The sequence below is a fragment of the Chlamydotis macqueenii genome, chromosome 3 (assembly GCF_036417535.1).
Source record: "Chlamydotis macqueenii isolate bChlMac1 chromosome 3, bChlMac1.mat, whole genome shotgun sequence".
Taxonomy (NCBI): domain Eukaryota; kingdom Metazoa; phylum Chordata; class Aves; order Otidiformes; family Otididae; genus Chlamydotis; species Chlamydotis macqueenii.
The window spans coordinates 25386783-25402662 of record NC_141558.1 but is presented as its reverse complement, the minus strand read 5'-3'; the positions used below and the strand labels follow the sequence as shown (position 1 = coordinate 25402662).

The following is a 15880-nucleotide window of genomic DNA, read 5'->3' as shown; positions in this document are numbered from 1 at the left end:
ACAGAGAATTACATTCAGAAAAAATATCTTATCAGGTCTGTAGGCCACGATCCTACACTGTGAAGACCTTGTTATGGACTTCAGTGTTGTATGTTCTTACAAGAACGTAAGTAGAGTTGCAATACATCTTTTTGCTTATGACTACATGAAGAAACAGCAAGGAATATGTTAAAAATAAGGGAACTTTAATTAAATTACTAAGATTCACTTTTGCTGGAACCATTGCATGACTTTGTGTTTTGAGGGAGTCAGATTTATAACTAATTTTACTGCCTGGATATAGTGTACTACAATTATGATAAACAAAAGCCAACGAGAGCATCTCAACAGCTGTCTCCACTAAAACCGCTAGACTAGAAATTTTCCTTTTCCAACATAAAGATAGCTATAAACAGTCCCATGCAGTTCCACCATATTGTGGCTCCTTCAGCTATTCCATCTAGAATTACTGTTAAATACATGTTAGTCTTGGTATTAAAAAAACCCCATGAAATATGTCTGTGTCATATTATAATGATAAGAGCACATAATTCAACACATTTTTCCTCTTATAAAACAATGTTACTTGTTATACACATTTTACTGTGTTACATACAAGTAGTTCTTTACAATTTCACCATTTAAATAGATGGAATGTATTTTGGACTGACAGCATTTTAACCATTACAGATAAACGCTGCATATAAGCTTGATTTACTGTTATGCAATAAAATGTACATAAACAATTTCCTTCCACCATAGCAAGTGTAGGGATCTAGTGAGACAAAGCAGGATTTCTGAAGCTTTAGCTATACAGCCCCTGTGGGGCTCCAATGGCTTAACCAACAAAAAAATCACTCATATGCAGGACCCAGGAGGTTTTTGTAGCACATACTGGTCTCATGAAACACTTATTCTTCTACCTTGTTCATATAAGAAAGACAAAACAGTAATTCTTCTGTCGCTGCCATCCATACCTGCAATTTAACTTTCACTCATGAAATGTTGGGCATGTACAGAGAAAGCTTTTTTACTGAAGGATAAAAGTATTTAGATGGCAGTGACTGAAATCAACCATGATTTTCTAGGCATTAGGATAACAAACATTACTTACTCTAGGAAAAAAAAAATATAAAAGCTAAAAGCTGATTATTATTAGCATCAAGCACTCTTGCAAAGTGTACGTGACCATCTGCCAGCAAGCTTGTTGTGAATCATACAGGCAAACACAATCACAGCGTAACATCACCAGCAGAGAAAAAAAAAGACAAAGGCACATAAACTTAAACAGACTTTTGCTACCGTGGAAAAAAGACCAAAATAAAACTTTGACTATGTTTTTATATGATAACACAGCTTCCCCAAATGCTGATTTTCTAGAAGTGTGAGGTTACAGTTCAAATAATAACCTAAAAGTAGAATGTGTTACAATTACAGCAAGCCAGAAATCTACCAAAACTGTATCAAAAGAACAATATAAAACTCTGTTTCTTCCTAGCAATGAATATTGGCTGCAAAGAAGACTGAGCCCTGCTCTCTTCTTTTAATATCTAGACACTAATTTCAGCTTCCTTACTGCAGGTTTTGCTTGCCCTTCTGGTGCCTTGTTAGCACAGTATTTCCCATATAAGTTTATGGAAACACATACTAGGATTTCTTCTCGTTTAAGGATCATCTCCTCTCTAGAAACTTGGAACAAAACCCAAAAGCAAACAAACAAAAACTGCAGTTTTGGTTTATGAAATGTAGTCTATGTTTATATGCAGAGAAAATTCTGGGCTTCAGTCAGCCATCCTGTCAACACTTAGCGCCTTCGTTTAGCAAAAAATTTACATTCACTCATTTTTCATTTCCATGTTAGTCCAAACTAGTTGAATGCAGAGAAGATACTGGTGGCACATATTAAAATTTCAAGCAAAGTAACCAGTGAAAAGGTTTGGGACCAAAGTGTAGCAAGGCATCGAGGTCCTATTAATGAGACCTACAAGTCCATCGTGCCGTCACTAGGGACTACTAAGTGGTAAAAAGGAATTACAGACACTGATTTTCATCCTGGAGAATTAGCTATGTAGCTAAAACAGAGGTCTTTTTAGCAGGTAGGTGGGGTGTCCCGTGCTCTTTGTAACTCCTTACAGGACACGATCTTGTGCTCAAGTGCATAAACCACGTGCATCAGCCAGAAGCCACACCGGTAGGTGGGCATCCTTCCCAGAATGGGCCCCTGAGCAATAATCAGCTGCATCCATAAAGTCCAGCAGGTTTCTGAAACTGTTTCGTCTTGGCTGTTTTGTCTGAATATGCCACGTACGTCTTAAAAAACATCTTTTAGATAAGACTGGCCTTTTGACTCAGAATGCCTTTGTAAACTAACATTTAAAGGACACAGTCCACAAAAAACTACGCTATGTCTTCCTCCTTCCAGTCTGAGCCAATTTCCCTGGTATGGAAGCAGGATGTACTTCAAGTTCTCATGTCTTCACTGGTAATAAAGGATAAAATTAGTGCCAGGCTCAACAATCTGCCTTTATTAAATAAAAATAGTCATTTGCATTCTCATCCTTAATATATAAAAGTTCCTTTCTTTCTTGTCTGTAGCAAAGTCTCAAATGAATATAGGGATTATTCCCAGTTTCACAGATGAAACAGAGACCAACTAACATCAGCAAAGTATTAGACAGAGAAGCAGCATATGACTTGCAGAAGGCGATGGCCTGGTACCACATTCTTTCACCTGGTATTCAAAGTGAGACGATGCCAGGTAGGTGGTTTCTGCCATCTCTAGTAACATAGTTGATACTGAAAACATGACAAATGAAGGTATAAATTCTCAGGATTCCTTCTGTTAGACTGGGAGTGGAAGTGCTTAGAAAAAAAACTCCATATGCACTAGCCAGCACACTACGAAATTTCTACCTGTAGCCACCACAGTAAGTTTTAGTATGTGAAACCTGTATGCAACTGTGGATCGTATTGGGCTCCTGTAGGCAGGAGACTCAATTCCAATTTAAATTTGAAGTTTTCAACAGTATGAAAGGTACTGAGATGACTTGTTTCTCATTAGTTACAATAAACACATATGTGTCACTAAAGAGGGGCTGAACTGTATTAGATGTATAAATAGATGCAAGAAAAAAAAAGTCTGAAAAGCAAAGTCAGATCTGTAGAATGTTATCAGTTTTTACATGACCAATTTTGGAAATGTGAAAGAAAGGTCTTACAATGAGACTTTCAGTGGGATTTACATGTGCAGGACTTCTAACTGAACTACCCAGAAACCAGGATTCTGGCTTCAAAATCATGCTAAAATCAAAATAATGGGGTTTTTTTTTCTATTTATTTGCCACCTTCTATTGCTATTTTGCAGGATAACATTTTCATGCTTCTGTAACCAGGAGGAAAAGAGTTATTTTCCCTGAATTTAAACTACCATTTTTTTCTTAATCTAATTAGTTCACAATCCAGGATGTAACAGACAAAACCAGCTGAGTAACCTAAGCACTGGCAACTGGTATGCCCCAAAACAAGGTAACATTTGTTTTTTACTTCAAGACTCTTGAGAAAAATTATAATAGCTGCAGTTCAGCTTTCAAATATAAACATTAAAAACAGAATAAGGATTAAGTAATCATTTATTCCTCTCATTTTGTTCTCTTGCCTGTATCTTTTCTTTCTGCTGAGCTTGGCAGATGTCCCACATAAAAGGGGATGTCCTGTATTACACAGTCAAGTCTCGTGTGTCATATGAAAAGCATATGGGACAAGACTTTCCACATATTTTCAGAGAAACCAGGCTGTTTTTCATATGCCTAGTAAACTGGAAAAGCAGCACCAACTACAGTGTATTTGATGTCCATGTGCAGAGCTGTTACACAGTCCCAAACTGTCCTGAATGTCAACATTCAGTATTTAGGACTCACTACTCTACTTTTATAAAAGAAGATTAACTAGGAAAAAAAAAGGCAAGATAAGAAACCCTTTCTCCCTTATTTCTAATTCTGAATACCTTAATTTCTGTTTGTCTTTTTTTCATTAAAATTACTTCATTACTCCAGCTGTAATATGGGGCAATACTTACTAAACCATCTGCCACTTCATTTTTTGGAAACAGATGCCTCATTCTGACATGGAAGAGCCAGAAAAGAGATGGAACTTGATGAATGAGCATTTAATGAATTTACAAACATTGAGAAATCGATGAGAGTGAACCAAGTTTCACTTACTGTAAAGCCCGATTCTCATCTGGACCAGCCATGAAAGCCAATATTTTAACTAGTGGTGACACCTCTTGAAAATACTTCCAGTTGTTTAAATAGTCCAGTGAATGTTTGGTGAGAAATCTGTATCTTTTAAAAAAATCCTCACTGTGTAAAGTTAATGCAAATGGCAACTGGTTGACGATTCACACATTCTGGTTTACTTTTTAAATACACTTGTATTTCAAATAAAGACAGTTTTTGGCCACTGTTCACATCATTAACAGCTTTAAAAGCCTTGGGCCGTCCTCTGTGAGCAGACACAGGGTATCTGCAAATTATAATGGAGAACAGACGCACATTTTGTTTACTTCAGCAGCTTCTGACCATTGTGCACGCTAGGCACGTCCGAAAAAGGTTCTGACTGCCTCTAAACAGAGGCCCAAGTTTGCCCTTAAAGCATCACTTTTTTCTTAGTCCTGCAGGCTATTGGTTTATTGAAATTGCTATCTTAAAAGTATGTGGTTTTTTTTCTTTATTGGGTGTACTGCAGTCCAAAATTGTGGGCCAGCCGAGTTAAATAAGGGATAGGTGAGTGCAGATTTTCTCCACTCTATTGCAGAACTAGCAAGGTAAAATACATGAATAGAAAGGATTTTGCTTCACATGGAATAAATGTTCCAAAATAGAAGTTTTAAAAGCCAGAAATGAATCTGTCTCAAGTTAATAAAAACCAAGAGCGGTCTGATTTTGATATAAACTTTGCGGCTTGTTATGTTGATGATGTTTATGAAGTGCATTTTTTCAATTACTCATTATAAACATGTTTAAATAAGCATTATTTTAAAAATAAATCTGAAACCAAAAGTAGCAATTAAGCTATTGATAGTTAAGAATAATTTGTCTGGTTCTGAAGTTCTCTGGTAGCCAAGCAGGTTCACATGTGGGCCACAATAGTCTATGAAGCACAGTCTCACTCTGATGCTTTTAGTAGTAGGATTAACTATATTCTTTTGCAGGTCACTTGTGGAATTGATAATATAAAATGAAGTTGTTCCAATATTGCAATGAAATCTAAAACCATAATAATTTCCAATATTAAAACCACTGCCGCATTATATTGCAATAACTGTGTTTAGCAGTTTGCAGGCATTAATATTAGCTTGTGGCTGCCAGGTTTAATTTCATGGCTGTGAGAAAATGCAAGAATTATTTCAAATATATTAATTGTATTTCTATCATCTGAAGAGGGATATTTTTTCTATAAGCACTTTTCACATGGAGGTCCAACATAAACATTTTTATTTCTTTCAGCAAAGTGATGAGGTTTAATGAGAGAAATTAAGAGACGAAAAAGCTTATTAGGTCATTTAATTCTTACTGCTGCCAGGACAGGATTTTTCCCTTACATATTTCAGTGCTTTGCCCATCTATATTAAATCACTCATGCAACAGGGATTCCACTGCTTCTCATGAGAGGCTCTTCTATAGCCTCATAGATCTTAGCCTCTGAAATTATTTCTTTACACTTAGTATAAAATTAAAACACAGTTGAGGCCCTGACTCCTAATGGTTTCCCTGCCTGCTGTAGTCCTGCCTGGAATACTTCACAACTGGCTGAAAACTCAGTCCCTCGCTAGCCCAGCCTTCTTGGCCATCTGTAAGGGAGGGCTGCAATGGGGTTCCAGAACAGGCACCGCTTAAACATTTCAACTGGCATTTATTTAGTGCTCTAAACCTTGAAAAATGTGCCTACAGCATACAAGAATTATCTTTCCAGGGTGAATAATCTATTCAGGCCCAATTCTTTCGTGGACTGTTTTTTAATCAATTCATAGTTCAAGTGAATAAATTACTGGAAAAGATGAGAGTCAAAACAATAAAGCTGGGATATAACAGTCCAAAAACTGTAATAAAATGAAAAAATACTGATAATACACTAATAACAGCACTTTGAGACAATGGAAAACATCTGAAATCTGGAACAGCCATCACTTCTTTCAGTAAGTCAAACTAGAACTTTTAGCAAAAGACAAAAAATCAGGTGGGTTTATCCTCAGTTCTCATCACCTTAGGCAGAAAAGTGATTCGTAAAAGGTTCCTGTCCTTCTCATGTAGTTTACAGCAACGAGATTTTTATAAAAAGCATGAAGCCAGCATTTGTACTGTCTAGTGAACTTCATCCCATTCATTTCACCTAACTTCAGGTGTTTTCATCTGAGCTTGTTACTCAAGAGTCCCCTTCTGATCAACAGACAGAAAGCCACCTGACTCTACAAGGAAGCCTTGAGTGACCTGATCTTTGTATTTAATCAAAGAAGGCCACCTCAGTGGATAAGCAATTGGCTGGATGGTCGCAGTCAACAGCTTGATGTCCAAGTGGAGACTAGTAACAAATGGCGTTCCTCAGGGGTCCATACTGGGGCTGGCGCTGTTTCATATCTTTGTTGGCAACATGGTGAGTGCGATAGAGTGCACCCTCCGCAAGTTTGGCAATGACCCCAAGCTGTGTGGTGCGGTCGACAAGATGGAGGGAAGGGATGCCATCCAGAGGGACCTTGACAGGCTGGAGAGGTGGGCCCATGCAAACCTCATGAAGTTCAACCAGGCCAGGGTCAGGGCATCTGGGTCAGGGCACCTGGGTCAGGGCAATCCTAAGCACAGATGGAGGCTGGATGTAGAATAGATTGTGAGCAGCCCTGACGATAGGAACTTGGGAGTGTTGGTTGATGAGAAGCTCAACATGAGCTGGCAATGTGTACTTGCAGCCCAGAAAGCCAACCGCATCCTGGGCTGCATCAAAAGAAGCATGGTCAGCAGGCTGAGGGAGGCGATTCTCCTTCTCTACTCTGCTCTGGTGAGACCCTACCTGGAGTACTGTGTCCAGTTCTGGAGCCCCCAACATGAGAAGGACATGGACCTGTTGGAGCGAGTCCAGACGAGGGCCACAAAGATGATCAGAGGGCTGGAGCACCTCTCCTATGAGGACAGGCTGAAAGAGTTGGGGCTGTTCAGCCTGGAGAAGAGAAGGCTCGAGGGAGACCTTATAGCAGCCTTCCAGTACATAAAGGGGGCCTATAAGAAAGCTGGAGAGGGACTTTTGACAAGTGCATGTAGTGATGGGACAAGGGGTAATGGCTTTAAACGGAAAGAGAGTAGGTTTAGATTAGACATAAAGAAGAAATTCTTCACTAAGAAGGTAGTGAGGCACTGGAACAGGTTGGTCAGAGAAGCTCTAGATGCCCCATCCCTGAAAGTGTTCAAGGCCAGACTGGATAGGGCTTTGAGCGACCTGGCTGAGTAGAAAGTGTCCCTGTCCATGGCAGCGGGGTTGGAATTAGATGATCTTTAAGGTCTCTTCCAACCCAAACCATTCTATGATTCCATGATTCTATGACCTTGACACCCTATGCAAGGATACGCATTTTTGTTCTTAAAAATGATAGTTGAGTGGGCAAACAGGCAAAGGAAGATAGAAATTAGTAGAATAACATCAGCTGATCCTTTATTTGATACAAGATATAAAGTTATTTATGTTCAAGAAAAATGCTATTCACTGGACACTGCTATTAATCCTACAGGCTACAGCTGAAGCAGTATCAAGTGATAATATATCATTTAACACTAAAGATGAAGCCTTATTAGTTATTTAAAATAGAATTTGATCATATTTGACTGAAGTTATTGATTTAAAAATCAAGTGAGAACCTAAAACTACAGGCAAGACCTTCAATGATCAAGTTTAAAACGAAGCTAGTAAGCCAAGATTGAACAATTTGATAGGATTTGTAAATATTAGTCAGTTTGGCTATGGCTAGTGTGAATGGGGATTCATGTTCAAACAGACATCACCAACGACAGTCTTCAAATCTCATTTACATATCTTTCTAGTCAGACAAAATAAAGATTTTCAAAGATTTGAATTTTCTCTGTTTAATGAAACTACTCGAATAATATTTCAGATTTAGATAAAGTGAAAGACCAGTAAGAAGACTTTCTAATTGGTTTGTGGTTTGTGTTGGGAAGAAAATATACCATTTTAATGATAGGATATTCATAAGAGATTTGATCTTCTGTACACATTCCACTGGAGATGGAGGATTATCTTTCCAGCAAATTATTTATTTGGAGTGATAAAGAACAGACTGTTATTCAGCCAGTGAGGTACTTGTGTTAATATTTACACAGCAATAGGAGTTTCATTAGGATGGTCATATGGAGGTAAGGAATCCAAGCTCAAAGGAGCCCTGATCTTAGTATCAGTATGCAGGTGATCTTTCTCCTGTCGCATCACAGGTTCTGATGCCTCACCAACAAGGGAAAAAAAATAGTTTAGTTCCTTCCTCTGCTTGTACAGCAGCAAGACCAATGATAAAAACAATGCCCAGTTTTTGTGGCAGAAACAGCAAGAGGGTGGGCACTGTTTTTGAGAACTATTAGTGAACTATGTTTATTAGTACTGAAAAAAGCAAAGATTTATCTTTATGGAGTGCAAAAATAGTTTGCAGTTGCTCTGTCCTCTTCAAATTACAGATCCATAGTACAGTTCAACAAATATGAATAAATGAAAATATGCTGCAAATATTTTTCGTGCACTCTCCATAAAAAGGTTAGCTTATGTACTGTATTTTTTCTCTTGAGGGAAACAGATGTCAGGAACTAGGTACCTTACTGTTGCCATAAATGTCCTCTCTTTCTCTGAAAGCTTTGTTTATTCCTCTTACACAGTTTCTCACTTCCTTTTCATTCTCTCTTTGACATCAGTTTATCTTTGAATTCAGATTCTTAACTTGAACACGCTCTTCGGAAGTATGACATGCTGTTATTATCAAGTAAGTGTGCTGTTACCAGATGAGAGAACCTTCCACTAACCTGGATGACTGCTTGCAAGAGGAAGGGTTTAAATCACAGCGACTGGGGTGATTTGTAAGGCTAGATTACTGTCAACTGCTTAGACATTTTAAAAATACATTCCTTTAAACAAACGGCATATGCATTTTTCTTTAAGATGGCAGTAAGGCAGATTTCTCATTTTCCAAAAGCCTTCTGGATTCTTTCACAGCCTGCTGCCTTTTCACATCAACATAATATGACATTCACATAACACAGCAAAAGTCAGAACCTTACATAAAGATTTCAGGTTTAAATTGTTCAAATGCACAAAACTGATAAAAAAGACATTTTTCAAAGAGCATTTAAACAGTATATGAGCATATAGAGTAAGTATCTGTTAATTTTTTCACATGTAATTCAATAATGAAGAGTGAAGATGCATGTGGTATGGAAATAATTTTAAAAAACAGGTTTTAAAGGCCTTATTAGAGCTAGTTGCTACACGCAGCATGCAAATTATGTCATTAGGACTCAAACCAATGGTAAACTGTTTAAATGGGTGCTGTAGTACGTTTTGCCCAGTGTGGGAGATAGATGGGGCCCAGCACTTAACACTGTCAAAGATATTCAGCAGTCCCATTGTAAGATCTTTAACATTGGCTGTAATTTCCATGTTAATTTTGAACCCATGCTATTGGAGTTTAAGATGTCATTACACTTGTTACCAGCTGAAGTGTGCTGTCATCATGTAACTCTGAAGAGAATGAGCATAGCCTTTGGGCACTACAGCCAAACAATATAAAAATGTTAGGGGAGGAAGGACATACAGCAACTATTCTTCATAATCCTGGGACTCACTTCCTACTTCTGTATGTGGATGATTCATTGTTCAAAGATTAAAATAACATTCATTAGTAAAAAATGCTCACAGGGAAAGAAACTACCATCTGTCCTACAAACAGGAACTTCATGAATGCACTGTGAGAATCTTCTTAGATATCTGCATACGTTACTTGTATAGATTACAGTTTTATAGATATTTGTTTATTCTACTTTAGATATCCCTTGAAAATTTTGATAAAGGAAATCTCTATAAAAGTAATGAAACAGAAAAAAACTAAGAAGCATTTTGCATTTAAGAAGGTTTTGGAATGTGGAAGTCATAATGACAGGACTTTCAAAAAACATTTGTTCATGTTATCATTATTGCTCAAGATGTGGTACCATAAATTCCCAATTTAAATTAACATGACCAATTATATTTTAGGTACAGTGGCATCCACAGCATACTAAGCATATACATATACACAGATATAAGTATATGTATATATATAAATATATTATTTCATTTAATGTTAATGTAATGTCAGTCAAAAAGCCTTCACCAGATGTTATATAACAAAGGTAGGATATCAAAATAAGTCTGTAAATGAAAAATATGGTCACGTTAAGTGTCAGATTAACTGAAAAAAGACATCCCAAGTTTAACCAAGACAGTTCAAGACAGCAAATCTAGTCAGCGCCTACAAAGTAAGCAATGAAGTCAACATATTTGGTAGGAGAGGTGCTGAATTTAAAGCTTCCAAAAATGAACACAAATTAGAAACAATTAAGTAGATAGTCTACTTGGGTGAAGCTCTGACAGTTGTCTAACAATTCTTATGAAAATAAAGTTGAAAGTAATTTACTAAAAGAGGCAGAACTAATACAATAAGCTTCATAAGGAGCTCACATTTCAAATGTTACAGAGGAGCCAGACAGAATATGTTACAAATTCAATGTGTTGATAATGAGGATCAACATAGGAACTTCAGAGACGTTAATGAAAGGATAGCATCAAAAAAAGGAGAGAATAAAATACCAATGAAACAAAGGGATATAAACATAACTTGCAGATCATAGATTGAAATGGATTGAAGGATGGTGGTAGTACCAACTGTGGAAGAGAAAAGGGTGCCAGCATGCAAGCATTTCCAAGGGAAGACACAAAGTCTGGTTTGGGCTGCATTACGCTTCCACTAATAGCATGACATCTAGGAAAAATACCATGTACTGAAATGATGGATTGGATGTTCCAAGGCAAGATGGGAACAAACAGACTCTGTCACCAAGACAGAGTGGTAACTGAAATTTTCAGTGGATCAGATTATTGACCTCTTGTCCCTTCAGCAAAAGTACAATATGAGAATTACTGGGTAAATGCCCTCCCTTGAAAGGAAAGGCACTCAAAGAAGACGTGGGGAAGGTCAGACACGTAACATAAAGATGACTCCAAATTCACAAGATGTTATACCAGATGTTTGGAGTGATTAGAAATAAGTGGCAGCTGGGAAAGTGAGCCAAATCCTGAGATTTTGTTAAAGAAGTCATGAGAGACCGGTGGAGAAGTTCAGACCGAATAAAAAGGAAAATGGTGGAAAAGGAGGAATGATTGGTAAGATACTAACACTAACTTTAGAAGTTCTGAAGAACTGGACTATGGGTCTTGATGAAAACAATTTGGTTTGGCTTATTGGAAAACATCATAATCTGGCACTGCTCTCTTTCAAAGAGAGTGTAAGATCTCAAAACAGGTAAGATTTTCAGCAGACTAAAAATCTAGCAGGGTCCAAGATCCTGTTACTTGTTTTTTTTAAGTTATGAGTTCATGAGTCTTGTCCTTGTTGACATTTGTTCCTGAGAAACATGCTAAAATACTCCCAGTGAAAGAAAATATTTTGAAGCTAGCAAATGGAACTAACATAAACTAATATTAAAGTACCAGGAACCAAAGGTGAGGACTTGGCATTGAATGTCAAAATGTAAGGAATGTAAATATCATGAATATATAAAATACTTCATTAATTTATTTCAACTTTCAAATAATTTTTCATCTCAGATTTGATTTTGAAGTTCCATATTCTCACACTACAGCATTTTAATTTATATATGTAGATCAAATATCCCTGTAAGAATGCAGCACCAAAACCTACTTGTTTACATTGTTCTGCCTTTATTTTGCACATATTTCATTACATATTTTTCCCTTGCTAAAACAAGAAAACTGCTGAAATGAGAACTTGCTTATCTACTAAATCAACATCTTTAAAATTTTAGGTGGCAAAGTCTGCAGATAGCAGACTAAAGCCAAGTTAACGTTTTCTTATGTTACCTCAAAAACTTTTATGGTTCCTTTTCTGTCAGAGATCTCACAAGATCTCTGTATTTATCTGTCAAACAGAAGCTGTGCAGCTGTAAGTAAAATCATAATTGGAAAGATAATGTTAGTGGCATTCAGGCATCTCTCTCAAAGCAGCTTAGTCATATGCTATACGGAATAAAAACATGATTGGCTGAGTAAGGGAATTTACTGTTTCCCAGGAAAGGAAATTGCCTCCAACACATCTGGCAAAATGTTCTAAATGTTTAGTTTTGACAAAATATATACATTTCAGCTCTTCTTAAAGGTGAGTTCTGTAGAGTTGGTATCTTATTTCTAAAAAAGGAAAGATCTAATTTGTACTTTAAATATACCGAGCCACTATTTGCTATTTTATGTCAAATGCTATATACACTCAGCTGTAAAGCAAGCAGGAAATTGCGGCTAAGCAGTTATATTTCAGTTTGCAGAATAAATGTACCACTCTATATCTATAGCACAAATAAAAGATGAAGAGAACAATGAACATGAAAAAAAAAACACTGAGAGGAAGCAACTGGTCTGATTTATAACTTTTTACTCAATTTCATACTGGCATATATAAGATTCCATGCCAAATTATTTACATTCCTTCCTACTTCAGCATGTCTAACAATGAGATGTTCCTTCTCATAATTGATGGGAGACAGATCTTCTCTGTCATTCAGCTTTTCTGGAATAATCCCTGCCCTGCAAGCAGACTTGTTATTATGCCTCTGAGGCTCAGTAAAAAGGCTGTATTCAGGCATCTTCCTTCCTCCTCCTCAGTTTTCAAGGACAAAAGTGTATTTAACTTGCCTTACTTTTCACACCAGTTCCCTAAATTTAGCTGTTACTACTTTCTTTCCCCCTGAACTCTGACTGGCTTTGACTCCCTGGGGAGGCAGAGAAGGCCACTTCCTCCTCCACAGCTGGGAAAGCTGCTCCCAAAGGGATGGAAAGGGTGAAGGATCACAATCAAATGCTCTAAAAGATGCACCAAATACGGCACTGTCCTGTGGCGAAGGGTTAAAGGGATGTATATTTATTTTGTTGGCAAGGTGAATGCTTGCTAACTTTCCTGGGCAGTGGGAAAGAGTACTTCATGAAAGCAACGCGAGTCCATTGGACCCAGATGGGGAAACAGCAAAATCCTGCCTGAGTTATGGCTGTGTGTTGGGGCCTGTATTCCAGTTATTGTCATGGAGGTATCAAGGAAAAGTTGGGGAGAACATTGCTGTGGTGAACCTCAGGGTGTTACACCAAGAGCTAGCTGAGGAGGACAGCAGAGTAGCTAACTGGTGGTGCCTGTCGTGCTGGTAAGGATCTTCCATTCGTAAGGTGTTGTCACTTCTCAGAATAATACCTGGACTTTCCATACCTTTTTCCCTGATCTGCTGACAGCTGCCATAGCAACAATTCATTCATTCATTCATAAAAAAAAAAAAAAAAAAAAAAAACCCAGCCAAAAAAACCCAGTAAAAGGTGAAGTAGTTTCTCTTTCCAGTATTCCTACAACCACAGTTCTCCCTAGTGGAGGCCCGGGATACAGCAGGCCTGCTCAGGCAGCCTCCCAGTTCAGTTGTCTTCCTGGCCCCATTACTGCTCCAGGGCCTTCCGAGGTCACACATGGGCCTTTCCTAAAGGAAAACAAGGCTCCAGTTCAGACCTTTAGAGACGCTCCTCAAAAACCCAGTGAAACTGAGCTGCCAGATTATGCTGGTGATTTGACTCACCAGTGTGGATACAGATGGCAAGGGTCGTAGCAATTAAAAAACTGAGGATTTAATCAAGCCTCTCATGGAAATCTTGTCTAATGAATTCTCAACATCCATTGAATTTTGTCTTCTATGTATGTAGAGTCCCTTGAATAGATGTCTAATAGTTAAAAACAAAACCCCTGAAAGACTACACTGGTCAGTCTTGTCTGTCCCTTAAATATCTAACAAAGGGATTTAAAACCACATGAAAATACAATCATAAAAATTAAGATCATCTTTCAGTTCCTCAACACTTAGGAGAGAGATGCTTTCAGGGCTGGAGCATTCATGTTTTCAGCACTCATCTATTGAGGGCCCTATATTCTTTGGCCTAGCTGTGAAAGGAAAAGAAAGCAGGGAGCAGACCAATTTAAGGACAAGTACAAGTCACAATAGGAAATTCTCATTTAACTTAAAAAATTATTAAAAATTGTTCAAATAAAAGCAAATACTGAATTTGAATGCCCCTGGTTAGATACCTAAAAACCTAAATCTAATCCTACATGCTGTCCTCATTGCATAATAGTAGGTTTCTCAACTACCTTGCAAAAGACTTATTCAGATGGAATTAAGCTTTCTTTCAAAGACTTCAATATCTTCAAAAGCAGAAATCACTATGGAGAAAGCTTTTGAAACTTCAGCAACAATGCAGGTAGCTGTCACATTAATTTGCCTTGCTATTGCAATACAAAGTTGGAGGGATGGAGAATGCATAATGCATATGCCAAACCCTCCACACATGTACATTTTGTAGAAAATAATCTAGACTGTATTCCACTTTCCGAACATATTCCTCCATTTCCTCTGGCTGCAAGGATGAGCAATGGCAGATGAACATTCCAAAGGAAGAAAACTTGACAAAGTGGTTACACAGGGCACAGTCCAGGTATCATTTGAGCCTTTCTGGAAGTCTCCAGAACTGAATTATAGAGATTTTCCTTTCCAGAGGCAACCATGTATTATGTAAAGAAAGCCCAACAGCTTCAACAATGTAATGCATGCATTTTAGCTGCTATAACTATTTTTCACGACCCCTGAACACAACTTCCATGATGTAAAAGCCACGTTAATACACTATATGAAATATAGCAAGTTATGTAAGAAAGTCTTGTCCTAAGAGGTCTCAAGGCACACTGGGATTTTCCTCATGTAAGAGAAACTTTGACCTGTAATTCATGTTAGTGTGACTAGCACAGCATTCTCTTTGTTCATTTTAATTAAGAAAAATCTATACCTTCCAGATCCAGACCTAGCAAAACTCTCAGGCAGTCTGTCTTCAGGAGTCAGAATCCTATCGCGCTGGTTTCAAGAAGACATTTTCTAAAACAGAGAAGTAAACTTTTCCAAAATTTCAGTGGAATCAACTCTTTCCCAGGGTTTGGTAAGTTGCTTAGCAATTTTCCACTTTTTCAACATCAGTGATCATTGGGAGATTATGGGAGTGGGAAGCAAGAGGAAGCTCCTTTTTACTCTTACATATACATTTGAAATACTTTCTTAGATTTTTTTTCCCTCACCTTTTAGGGTATTTCCAATTTCTGTGGGCACAAGATTGGGCTGACAGGGTGATTGGTATCCAGCCACACCGCTTCCTGAGGCATGCCTTACTGCCACTGCCTCTGGGGTCCTGACTCCCTCTCCCAGCCTTGTGAGCTGTAACCCTTGATGATAGCCCTTCCAAAGTTAGCCATTTAATAGAGACAAAAAAAAAAAAAAAAAAAAAAAAAAAAAGCACTGAAGAAAGAAAAGCCTAAAAATACTGAACTCTGGAAAGACGTGCCTAAAAATGAGTGTTCTTCTCAGGGATTCAGTAAAACACAAAGTCTGTGTTCAACTGGAAACTTTTAATTAAAACCCCTGTCTTGTTCCCTTTGCAAGGACGTGCTCAAGCCTGCTTTTGTATGCTTAGGACAGTGCCTTTCTCTGTAATTACACAATGCATTAAACACAAACGAAAT

The 15880-nt window shown here is 37.7% G+C and overlaps 1 protein-coding gene across 2 annotated transcripts in view; it reads right to left on the bottom strand.

Moving 5' to 3' along the window:
- Window positions 1-15880, bottom strand: part of MCPH1 (microcephalin 1) — a 134084-nt gene that overhangs the window by 20317 nt on the left and 97887 nt on the right. The window lies entirely within an intron of this gene.